Raw genomic sequence first — 12,623 nt, forward strand, 5'->3', positions numbered from 1 at the left:
TATAAACCTACTAGTAACCTTGCTGCAGTTAATAAATTCAACATCAAAGTAGTTTCTTTTTCATTTAAGTCAACAAAAATACCAAGTAAAAATAGTTGAGGAGTAAACTTTATCTTTTTTCTAAAAATCTTTTGAATGTTCCACCAAATCATAATCCAAAAAGCCTTTACTTTTTTACAATTCCACCAAATATGAAAGTATGTCGCATCATTATTGCCACATCTCCAACATTTGGGCTGTATATTGGAATACATACAAGATAATTTTTTAGGATCTAAGTGCCATCTATAGAACATTTTATAAAAATTTTCTCTCAAATTTTGAGCTTGTGTGAATTTAACATTTCTTATCCAAATTGTCTCCCATAAATCCAATGAGATCGGCTCCTGTATATTCTGAGCCCATTTAATCATACAGTCTTTAACCAATTCTGTTTCCGAATCTAACTCTAATAAAACATTGTATATTCTTTTTATATGAGCCGGACTTTGGTTTTTAATCTGAATAACCAATTGTCTATCTTCTAGTGTTATTCCCTCTTTCTTGTCTACAGTCCATCTATCCATTATTTGTAAATATTGAAACCATGACTGTAGAATATTTTGCTGCCTTAGTACATCTAGGGATTTCAAATGCCAATTCGAACCAGAGCGAATTAACAATTCTTTATACGAGATTTTGTCAAAATTTGTCCCCTTAGAAGTTCCCTCAATTGCATGTCTGGGAATCCCCCAGATAGGTATTTTATAATTTAATCTATAATAATACTTCTTCCAAACACGAAGTAAGGCATTCCTCAAAATATGTGATTTAAAAGTCCGATCAACTTTCTTATTAAAAATTAAATATGCATGCCAACCATATATTAAATCCCAACCTTCCAAAAAAAGAATATCCATATTTGTTAAATTAAGCCAATCACTTAACCAAGTTAGGGCGGCTGCATCATAATATAATTTCAAATTAGGTGCCTTAAGTCCCCCTCTTTCTCGAGCATCCTGTAATATCTTAAATTTAACCCTTGGTTTCTTCCCGGCCCATATAAAATTATTGATACCCTTTTGCCATTCCTCCAAATTTGCCTCTTTTTTAAGAATAGGTATCATCTGAAACAAAAAAAGAAACTTTGGTAGAACATTCATTTTTACAGCTGAAATTCTCCCCAACAATGACAATTGCAATTTTTTCCAATCTCTTAAATCCTTTTGGACTTTTGCCCATAGTGGTTCATAATTGTTCTTATACAATTTTCCATTTGAATCAGTTAGATATACTCCCAAATATTTAACCTTTTTTACTATCTGAAAACCTGTGGCTTTAATCAAAATTTCCCTATCTTTAACTGACATATTCTTAGATAATATCTTAGTCTTATAATTATTAACTTTAAAACCAGAAACATTCCCATACTGTGTTATAAATTCTAATAAACCATCAATCGCCTGATTCGGTTGTTCCAAAATTAAAACCAAATCATCCGCAAATGCCCGCAATTTATACTCATTCTTCCTTATCTTTACACCCTTAATTAACTTTGATTCCCGAATCTGAATCAATAAAATTTCCAATGTTAAAACAAATAACAATGGGGATAATGGACATCCTTGTCTTGTCCCTTTTTGAATATTAAAATTCTCAGTCAATCCCCCATTTACAACAATTTGTGCAGATTGCTGCTGATATATAGCTTTAAGTGCATGTAAGAAATTATCCCCAAAATTCATTTTCTCTACCAAAGAGAATAAAAATTGCCAGTCCAATTGATCAAAAGCTTTTTCAGCGTCCAAAAAGATAAAAGCCACAGGAATCTGATTATTCGTATCCAAGTACTCAATTAAATTAATAATTTGTCTAACATTATGTTTCATGTATCTCCCTGTTATAAATCCTGCTTGATCACTATGAATCAAGTCTTTCATAATCTGCATTAGTCTATTTGCCAAAATTTTTGTAAAGATCTTATAATCAACATTCAATAATGAAATTGGCCTATAATTCTTAGGCTCTGTAAGATCCTGATCTTCCTTCGGAATCAGTGATATAAAAGCTCTTTTCCAAGAAGGAGGAACTTGCATACCCAACAAAATACTATTAAAGAGTTCCTTTAATGGCTCTATCATTTCTTCAGATAAGATCTTATAATACCTAGAAGTCAGTCCATCTGTTCCAGGAGACTTTCCAACCTTTAACTGCTTAATAGCTAAACCAATTTCCTCCACAGTAATTAAACTATTCATCCCATTTTGTTGTTCCTCTGAAAGTCTAGGAAAATGTACTGATTGTAAATATTTATCTATATCCAAACCCCTTATATTATCACTTGAATATAATTTTGTGTAAAAGTCCAAAAAGCTTTTTCTAATCAGATCTTGCTGAAAGACCTCAGTACCTTTATATTTTACTTTCTCTATGATTCTAGCTTTCTGTTTCTTTCGTAACTGATAAGCCAACCACCTCCCAGGCTTATTCGCATTGCAAAAAAGTATTATGTCTCATATACAACAGATTGGTAGCCACCTGATCTGCCATCAACATGTTAAATTGTTCCTTAAGCATCTTTATGGATACCTTTAAATTATTATCAGTAGGGTTAAGAACCAACTCTTGTTCTTTTGATTTAATCTCTTCTTCTATTTCTCTACGTCTTTGTAGCCCTTTTTCCCTAAAAACTTTATTGAATTGAATCAGAATTCCCCTCATATATGCTTTGCTAGCATCCCACACCATAGACATTGATGTCCCCTTATTCATATTTATAGCAAAAAAGTCCTTTAAATGTTCTTTACACTTTTGTACAAACTCCTCCCGATTAAATAAGTTCTCATTCAGTCTCCAAGATCTTCTATTCCCATCTTCCGAATATAACTCCATCCACACAGGACTATGATCTGACAATGTTCTGGGAAAAATTTTCACCTTCCTCACTCTAGGGAGGAAGTCACTAGTAATCAAAAAAAATTCAATCCTTGAAAATGACTGGTGTCTATCAGAATAAAAAGTAAAGTCTCTATCACTTGTGTTCCTTTCTCGCCAAATATCAATAAGCTCCAGTTCTTCCTTCAAGTCAAAGAAAGTCATAGGTAGTTTAGTTTGAATGAAAGTTTTAGAGGAACTTCTTTTGTCTATAGTTGGGTCTAAAACCCCATTCCAGTCACTCATCAAAATTACCGATTTATAATCCAGCTGAGATATCTTGCCATCCAGCAATTTATAAAATTGTTTCTGTTGTTGATTGGGAGCATATAGTCCAACAATAAGAACTTTTCGGCCTTGTAATAATAATTCCACAAAAAGATATCTTCCTTCAGAGTCAGCCTCAATTAGTTTAGCTGAAAAAGTTTTCTTCACATAAATTACCACTCCCCCTTTTTTCCCAGGGGCTGGAGCAATAAAATGTGAGCCCAGACGGGAATTCATCAAGAATTTAGAATCCTTTAAGGTTATATGAGTCTCCTGCAAACATATCAAATCATTATTATGTTGTTTCAAATAATGGAAAATCTTTCTTCGTTTCTGTGGCACATTTAAGCCATTAACATTCCAGGTCAGAAACCTGACCATCTCCACCGGCCTGGAGCCTCTGGAGCATGGCCTGCAGATCTGCTGGCGAAGATCTTTTTGGTCTTGCCCCTCCCACAGGCTCTGTAGCAACCAAACTTTCACCACTCTTCTGCAACTGCTCTTTTTCTTTACGTTTATGGGCAGCTCGTGTCATCCTTTGCTCTTTTATGTCAGAATTCTGTGCAGCTTGTTCCATAACCATCATTGATGAGGCTCCTGCCATAAGAGGCTCTTCCGTTATCCTTATTTGTGGAGGTGGTGACAATCTTACTTTTAAGATAGACTGGTAAAAATCTCTTGCTTTGGAAACAGTAGTTAATCTGTGACGTATCCCTTCATAATTTACTATTATTCCTCTTGGAATCTCCCATCTGAACTGAATTTGACGATGTTTTAGCTCATCAGACAAGAAAGTAAAATCTTTTCTGGCTCTTAAAATTTTTGGAGGTATCTCTTTTAAAATTATCACATCTTGATCAGCAATTTGAAACTTTTGTTTGTAAAAAGCCTGTATAATTTCATTACGGATAGATCTTCTGGAAAAATAAATAACCACATCTCTTGGTAGATTTCTCTGTCTAGCAACCCGTGAATTAACTCTAAAAAATTTTTCTATCTCATTCTCAATTATTTCAGGCCGCCAGCCAATATTAGGAGCAATATCTTTCACAATAAGCATCTTTAAGTCCTCCTGAGGGTTCTCTCTCAGGCCTCTGATACGCAATGCATGTTCCATCTCTCTGTATTGTGAAATGATTTGTTCATCCTGTGTAATTTCTATCTTGTTCTCTACCTCCTGCATTCTAAATTCCATCCTTGCTGCATTTTCAGTAATCTTTTCCATCTGGTCATCAATCCTCTCTATGTGCAGGGCTAAGCCCTGAAAGGCCAGAAGTATATGGTCTCTTACTTGTTTGTTCTTTTTCTACAATAATTCTTCTGTATTAGCCCTCTCTGCAATTATAAGATCTTTTACCTCCTCCTTAATATCCAAGACATGCTGTTTTAAAGCATCCTGTAAATCATTAAGAGAAATTGCAGGAGGAGGAGGAGAAGGTGGAGGTGATTTTGGTTTCTGAGATGCAGGCTGAGGCATTGGAGAAGAAATAGGAACCTTAGGGGCGGGAGGCAGACGTTTTGAAGCCATTTTCTTAAGTTCCAAGAAGAAAGATTCTTATTGAAAAAAAAAAGAAAGGAAAAAAAGGCACAGTTCTTTTAAATATTCTTAGAAAAAAAAACAGAGAAGAAAAGAAAGGAAAGAATAAAAGCCAAATTCTTACTTCTGTGTTTAAAGAGTTAATCTGTATCCAGGTTTTACTTTGTAATGCAAATCAGGCAAGAAAGACGATCGCCATTTTACTTTTCACTTTCCCTTTCTTCTAAAGGGAAAGTGAACAAAAGAAGAGGAAGAGGAAACTTGCTGAGGTTAAAGGCACCATCAAACTTGAGCACAGTCTCTCCTGGTCTGCTCCGTCTGCTTTCAAATACTCACAAGCAGCTGGAAAAAAAAGCAGATGTGGAAGCGGCAACTTGCTTCATCCCAAAAGCTTCGGAATGAAGTCTCCCTGGAACGCGGAGTTGCTCAGGCTCCGAGGGAGCTCTACCCTCCGATCCCCAAAATAACAGGGATCCAGGGGAGCTCTTACCTCTACCTGAGAGCTCTCCTCCTCCCTTTTTCCCAGGGAGGAGATTCAAGCCGCGGGACAGCTGATTGTCAAAGTCCCGCGGCTTTCACACGGACCAGGAACGGGCAGCTTTGTAAAACGCCGCCATTCGTCATCGCTGGAACCACCGGAACTGATAATTTAACCTGGTCCCCTTTGAAAGAAATAGTTGCCTGTAACTCAGCAAGTAAATCACACCCTAAAAGGGGCATAGGACAATCTGGAAGATAAAGAAATTGATGAGTAAGGCGAGTATCACCAAAAGAACATTCTAAAGGGTCCAGTATTGCTGCTGACATAGATTGACCACTGGCCCCAATAACCTGAAAGGTGTGTGAGGAAGAATTGCCAAGGGGCTTATTTAATACAGAACATGATGCCCCTGTGTCAATTAGAAAAGATATTATTTTCCCTCTGATTTTAAACTTTACCAGGGGTGCAGAGGGAGAATCATTTGAAAGGGCAGGGAGACAAAGGCTCCCCAGTCCCTGACTCCCCTAATACTTAAAGTGTGGTTGTGGAGTAACACACCCTATAGGATGGTTGGGAAGGGAACGTAAAGGACATTCCCTGCCCCAATGGCCAAATCTCTTACATGTACGACACTGGTCCTGCCTTAGGGCAAAAGACTGTATTGGACGCTCCGGGAGTGCTTGGAATCTTAGTGACATCATTTTACCTTTCGACCAAGGGGATCCTACTGCTCCTCGCCATCCGCGAGTTCCACTTCTTCCCCCATCCCCTAGGGGCGCCCATTGTAAAGCTTGAGCCAGCAAAACAACACTTCATTTTTCATCCCTCTTGACCCCTTTGGCTGCAACTTCCGGTCTTGATATCTAGGTCTTATAAGCTACTTCCAACAACTTTCCAATTGTGTCAGCTGAAACCCCCTCCAGTTTCTGTAACTTGTGCCTGATATCTAGAGCACTCTGCCCAATGAACAGAATGTTCACCAAGCAAAAGTTCTCTGGAGCCTCTGGATCCAAATCACTATATTTCCTAAAAGCTTAGTAAAGGCACTCAAGAAAGTCACTGGGGCTCTCTGATGGCAATTGATGAATACCATATATTTTTCCTAAATTTTTCTGTTTAGGAATAGCAGTCTGTAATGCAGTAACAAGAAGGTCTTGAAAGCCTTTTAAATATTCATAATCTCTGCTTTCTTAAGTATCAATGACCCATCTAGGATCAGTTTCAGGATAAAAGACCTTCCTTTCTTCAGCTAATCTTTTGGCAGCATTTCCCACCAGACGTCTTTCCTCTGATGTTAAAAAGATATCCAGCATGGCTTGGAGATCTGCCCAATTAGGATTATGTGTTCGAATGATAGACAGAACCAATTCAGAATATTTATGTGGGGCTGCAGTATAGGAACCTAATCTATCCTTCCATGCATAAAGATCAGATGTGGAGAAGGGGTATGAACCAGGACCTTATTAGTGTCCCCTCTTCCAATAGCTACCTGCTCTGTGAGGGGATAAATCCCCTTGTAAGGTGGCAGAGCAGAAGATAAAGGAGGAAGAGATGGTGCTGTGGGACGTTGCCACAACCCACTGTCTTTAAGGATTTACTTATCTCTTTGTAAAGTCCCCAAAAGTGCATAATAAGCTTGTTGATCATGATCCATGCCTCTTTGCACATAATCTCCCATAGCTTCAAAAACTCACAAATCTATAGACCCCCCCCTTGGGCCAAATAGTAGGCATATCTTGATGCCAGAGGACATTATACTTGATCAGAGTTTCAATTTTCATAGCCTGATGGGTTTTGAGCTTCATCAAAATAACACACTCAAGGGGGCTGAGAGCACATGCTTGGGTTTTATTCATGGCAACAGGTTTACCCTGGGCTGAACTCATGTGTCTAAATCTCTCACACCACTTGCACAGCCTGTTGGGCCACAAGAGATCCACCAATTCCCCTTGCTATGCAACTGTCCCCCGGTCAATGATTCACCCTCACAGGGGGGCTGCAGGCGGGGCGGGCTGCGGGTGGGGCGGGCTGTGGGCGGGGGGGCTGCGGGCGGCTGGAAATGGTATTACGCTTAGGCCTGGTCAACAATGGGAAATATATAAGGAACAACTACAACCACAAATCACACACCACTCGTAACCTGTTGGAGCACAAGAGTACAAAGTCAAGCCCCTTGCTTTCTAAGCACCCCAAAATCCTCAAACAGAGGGTAGAACCCCCAAATGAGGGGGGGCTTAGGTGCGGCTGGCAAGAACCCTTCCACCCAGCTCTGGTCAACAGTGGGAAATGACTCAAGGAAACAAACACTCATTTTCACATATACACACACACTCCCTTGTGCAGTAAAGCAATATATGCTTACCTTATCTTCAGCCCTCCTGAGTATGCAGGAACCGAGTGAAGGCAACAACCACACACACACAAAAAGTTCCTGTTTAAAAAAACCACAGTAAAGAGTCAACAAGGGGGGTGCCTCCAGAAATCCCAGAGCGTGCTTGGCACTGTCCCCTTCCTGAGCCTCCCCTTGGACCAAGCACCTCTCCTGCGTTAAAGCTCGCCAAAAATGATATACAGGTTCTGAGGTTTTGCTGGTTAAAGAAATACAGGAAACTAGAAGTCACTTTCAAGTTTATGCGTTTATTCAGCTGAATAGAAACGGACTTCTGTGCAAAAGACCCAAAAGCCCCAAATAGCAAAGAAAGCTTATTTTTATAGTCACTTTGGTTACATAAGCAATTCACCCACCTAGACTGGCACACATAAGTATGGGGAAAAAAAGCACACGCAGCAAATTGCCATGCTTCCCCCCCCCCACAAACCTCATAACGTTTTGATACCCTTTATCCCAAGGAAGCAGCCAAAAGATCACCCCCGTTTGACTTAATACCTTACCTACCTAAATAAATAATATGCTTTAAGTTCCCCCTTATCTCTTCCTGTCTTTATCTCTTCCTGTCTTTGTCAGTTCTTTCTCCTTTTTATTCTACCTGTATTTGTTTTTACCTGTTCTCTCAACAGGTAAAATGTTACTAGAAAATAATTGCTTATATGAAGGAATTTTTCAATTACTTTATGTCAACAGCTAAAGGTTAAACTTATGAACGTAAAATGTCAGCAGTTAATGGTAAAGCCTATGTATGTAAAAAGTATATAAGAAGCAATAAACTCAGAGTTTGTCAAGCTGTGTCCTGCAGCTTCAAACCTCTGCTCAAGACATGCCTGAGACTTTTTCTTAGCATCGTTACACATAAGATTAAGACTTCGCCCTTTAAGGTTGGCACACTGTAGATAAGAAAAGCAGAAGTAGCTAGTATGTTCTCTCAAGGGAGTTTCCCCAAGACTATATATTCAGTCTTAGGCGTCGTGGGTGTTGTCCCAAGATGCCAGATGTTCTTGGGTGGGTTTAGGACATTAGCATGTTTCTTTGCTATCCTTTTATGACCCTTCATGACAAGTGACCAGAGACAGAGAGGCCATCTGTATATTGATACTGTCCCCTGGGTCCTGGTCATCAATAGAGCTGTATTAGTTCTTGCAGAGTATCAGGCATTTAGTTCTTGCCAACTTATCTAGAATTTCATCAGCCAACCTTCCTGAAGTTGATCAATCAAGACTGCTTCATTCCATATTAGATCTTGACTGATAGATTTGAAATTACTTGTGTATTTAGACACAGAGTAATACCTTTGTTGTTCTTAAAGGTAATATTAGCTGTTCGTGCTTTCACTAGGAGAGAATACATAGTTTATACATGCTGGCTGAATTCATCATGTTATCCAATAAGGGTCTCTGCTGTGCTAACAATGGTATAGCCCACGGGTTGGCAACCCATGGCTCTGGAATTGCATGTGGCTCTTTCAGCCTTCTGCTACGGCTCCCAGTTGTCCTCCGCCAATTGCAGTCCCAAAAAAAAGAAAAAAAGTGGGAGTTCAATCAATTAATTCCAACTTCTCACACAAAAAAAGATCTCGCGAAGTTGGAATTGATTGATTGAACTTCTTTTGTTTGTGGGACTGCCCACATACTTCTTTTCTTTTTGGAACTGCACATGGTGGCGGTGGAGGAAGAGACGAGGTCTGCTGGAAGGAAGGTGCATGGGTCAGATGGGGTGTGCGGGAGGTGGTTTCCTGCCAAGCATCGTATGGAGCTGGCTGGAGAAATGGGCTGGGAGGGGGGAGCTGCCAATGCCACTACCAAGATTCCCCCTCTCCAGCCACCCAGCCACCATTGCCGATATTCTCACCTGGCCTCATGCTCTTCTTCTTGTCTTCCACACTCCCCCGCTGGACCACAGCTGAGAGCCAGAATGGCTTTCTGCGGCCGACGGTCCTAAGCGGCTTCGAGGCTGGAGAGGAAGGTGTAAAGCAGCCTTGGCTGATGCTCTTCCAGCTGCAGAGCTTCGGGCAGTTCCTGAGGAAATGCTCTTCTCATTCTCAATCAAAGCTGCTTTCTGTTGGCCTCTGCTTTCTTCAGCTTGGATAGAGCAGAGCCACCCAAGCCACTAGCAGCTGATTTGAGTGAGGAAGAGAAGAGCATTTCTTCAGGAACTGCCTGAAGCTCTGCAGCTGGAAGAGCTTCAGCCGAGGCTGCTTTACACCTTCCTCTCCAGCCTCAAAGCCACTTAGCACCATCGACTGCAGAAAGCCATTCCGGCTCTCAGCTGGTTTCAGCATGGGTCGCTTCAGCTGGCAGGAAAAATAACCTCGGGGTGCCGGGAAAAAGTCCAATTGCTCTGCTGGCCGGCAGATCGCGAGGCCTCCCGGGGCTTGGGGCTCAATGGGCTGACAGTCATCTCGGTCAAGGAGGCTTTGGCGTTTGCACAAGGCGCGCAACTCAGTGACAGAAAGCCTACCGGAGGGCTTTGCACAATCTGCTGGACGTAGAACATTCAGATGGAGGGGGTTCCCTCGACTCCCCCGTGGGAGAGCCCAGCTGCCCAGGGATCCTTGCCCCCCTTGTTGAAGTGGCCAGAGCCACAGGGCGTAAGCCTGAGCGAACTGTCCTCCACATTGCTTGAAAGCTCCCTTTCCACCTTCTCTTTGCTTTTGTCGCCGCCGCTGTCCTGGAAGGCGCCCTCTGACATGCTGCGGCTGAGGCTAGAAGGGGCGTTGTCTTACCTGAATGCCTTTTCTCAGCAGGATGATGTAGAATCCACTGGATGGGTAGTTACAGCCTTCCTGCTCAGCAGACTAGGTCAGAACTTTGGTCACGCCTGCCCTTTGGGTGTGTCTCCCCAGTTTTGACGAGGCGAAGCAGCTCTGACGAATCCAACATAATGGCTCCATGTTTCGTAACATCTGCCTAGACTACCTACATGGGAGGGTGTGGATTCTACATCATCCTGCTGAGAAAAGGCGTTCAGATAAGACAACACCCCTTTTCCAGCAGGATGATTGTAGAATCCACTGGATGGGACATACCAAAGCTGCTCATGTCCCCTTGAGAGGGAGAGTCTAGGCCTGCAAATCTTGAGAAGAAACTACCTGTTGAAGTACATGCCTGCCAAACACAGCATCAGCTGCCGCGAAGGCATCTACTCGGTAATGTTTGACGAACGCTGAAGGAGAAGACCATGTCGCAGCCCTACAAATCTCCTCAACCGAAGCCTGCGTGGACCATGCGGCTGACTCAGCAGCGTTGCGTGTCGAGTGAGCCGTAACGTGCGAAGGAACAGGAATCGACTGAGAAGAATAAGCTCGAGTAATACATGCCCTAATCCACCTACCTATGGTGGAAGAAGAAACCTTCTTTCCCATGGCTAAAGGTTGAAAGGACACAAATAAGGCCTCCGACTTGCGGAAGGATGATGTACGCTTCACGTAGTAATGCAGAGCCCTGCGTACGTCTAACTTATGCCACTGTCGTTACAACCTGTGCATAGTATTGGGACAGAAATTGGGAAGGATCAATTCCTGAGCCCTGTGAAAAAGAGTATTAACCTTTGGAACGAACGAGGGGTCCAATCTAAGGACCACCCTGTCTTCGAAAAAGGTGCATAAATCCTCCCTAATGGAAAGCGCGGCTAATTCCGAAATCCTTCTAGCTGAAATAATAGCTACCAAGAATGCCACCTTCAAAGACAAGAAGTGGAGAGAACAAGAACTGAAAGGTTCAAACTGAGGAGATATCAAAGCCTGAAACACCTTGGTTAAGTCCCAAGACGGATAGCGATGTACCATGGGTGGTCTGGTGTTAACCGCTCCCTTTAGAAAGGCATTGATCGCTGGATGTTGCGACAAGGGACTGGAATTGTCGCAGGAAAGGACCGTTGAAAGGGCCGCTAGTACTGGATGACAAGCCCTTGTTCAAACCTTCCAACAGATAATCTAGAATATTTGGAATAGTGACCGAAAGCGGGTTGAGATTTTGTATAGAACACCACTTGCAGAAGCCTCTCCATGTGGCATCATAAACCCTATTCGTCGAAGGGCGCCTCGATGCTTGGATCATCGAGATCACCCTGGACAAATATGACTGTCTAGCTAAACCTTCCTGTTCAAGCGCCAAGTGGCTAGCTGGAGCCACTGCGGGTTGGGATGTTGAAGGTTGCCCTGACTGAGGACCACTTGGTCTGGGAGAAGTCTCCACGGAGGCAAGATCGAGAGATCCACAAGGTCGGCAAACCACAGACACCTTGGCCAACGTGGAGCAATCAAAACTACTTCTGCTCCTTCTAGAATCAGTTTGCGTATGGTCGCTGGTAACAAAGGAAGTGGTGGGAAGGCGTAAAGAAGTTGCGCCGGCCACTGACATCGGAGGGCATCTGTTCCCTCTGCTCCCCGCGTCGGGAACCTGGAGAAGAACCTGGGAAGCTGAGCGTTTTTCGGGGAGGCAAATGGATCCAGGTGAGAACGCCCGAACCTCAGTGAGATCTCCTCGAACAGAGCCGGGTCCAGTCACCATTCCACATGATCTACCTTGGCTCTGCTCAGAGAGTCTGCTTGACGATTTGTTTTCCTGAAATATGCTCCGCCCTGATGGAGCCCAAATTAGACTCCGCCCAAAGACCCAGGGCCAATGCTTCTCACATTAGTTCCCAGGACCGGGTCCCTCCTTGTTTGTTGACGTGAGCCTTGGCTGCCACGTTGTCTGTCAGAACTAGGATATGCTTCCCCTTTACTAGAGGGGAGAATTGAAGGAGTGCTAGGTGTATGGCCCTGAGTTCGAGCCAATTTATATTGTGGGCAAGATTCAACCGTGACCACTGCCCCTGGGCCAGATGGGTTTTCAGGTGAGCCCCCCAACCGAACAGACTCACGTCTGTGGTAAGGGTGATCTGGAAGGGCTCCCTGAAGATAGTTCCCTTGGTCATCGCGGATAATGTCCACCAGAGTAGAGACAGTAATGTGTGATGTGGAACTGTGACCCTCCTGTTGGAGGAACTGAGATTCTGCCTCTGGTAAGGGAGTAGGAACCATTGTAAGA

The 12,623-nt window shown here is 42.6% G+C and overlaps 1 protein-coding gene across 7 annotated transcripts in view; it reads right to left on the reverse strand.

Annotated features, from left to right (window-relative positions):
* Positions 1-12,623, reverse strand: part of CUNH7orf57 (chromosome unknown C7orf57 homolog) — a 265,259-nt gene that overhangs the window by 204,107 nt on the left and 48,529 nt on the right. The window lies entirely within an intron of this gene.

Source organism: Crotalus tigris, unplaced genomic scaffold, assembly GCF_016545835.1.
Source record: "Crotalus tigris isolate CLP2741 ecotype Arizona unplaced genomic scaffold, ASM1654583v1 scf7180000024448.655566, whole genome shotgun sequence".
Classification (NCBI taxonomy): Eukaryota; Metazoa; Chordata; class Lepidosauria; order Squamata; family Viperidae; genus Crotalus; species Crotalus tigris.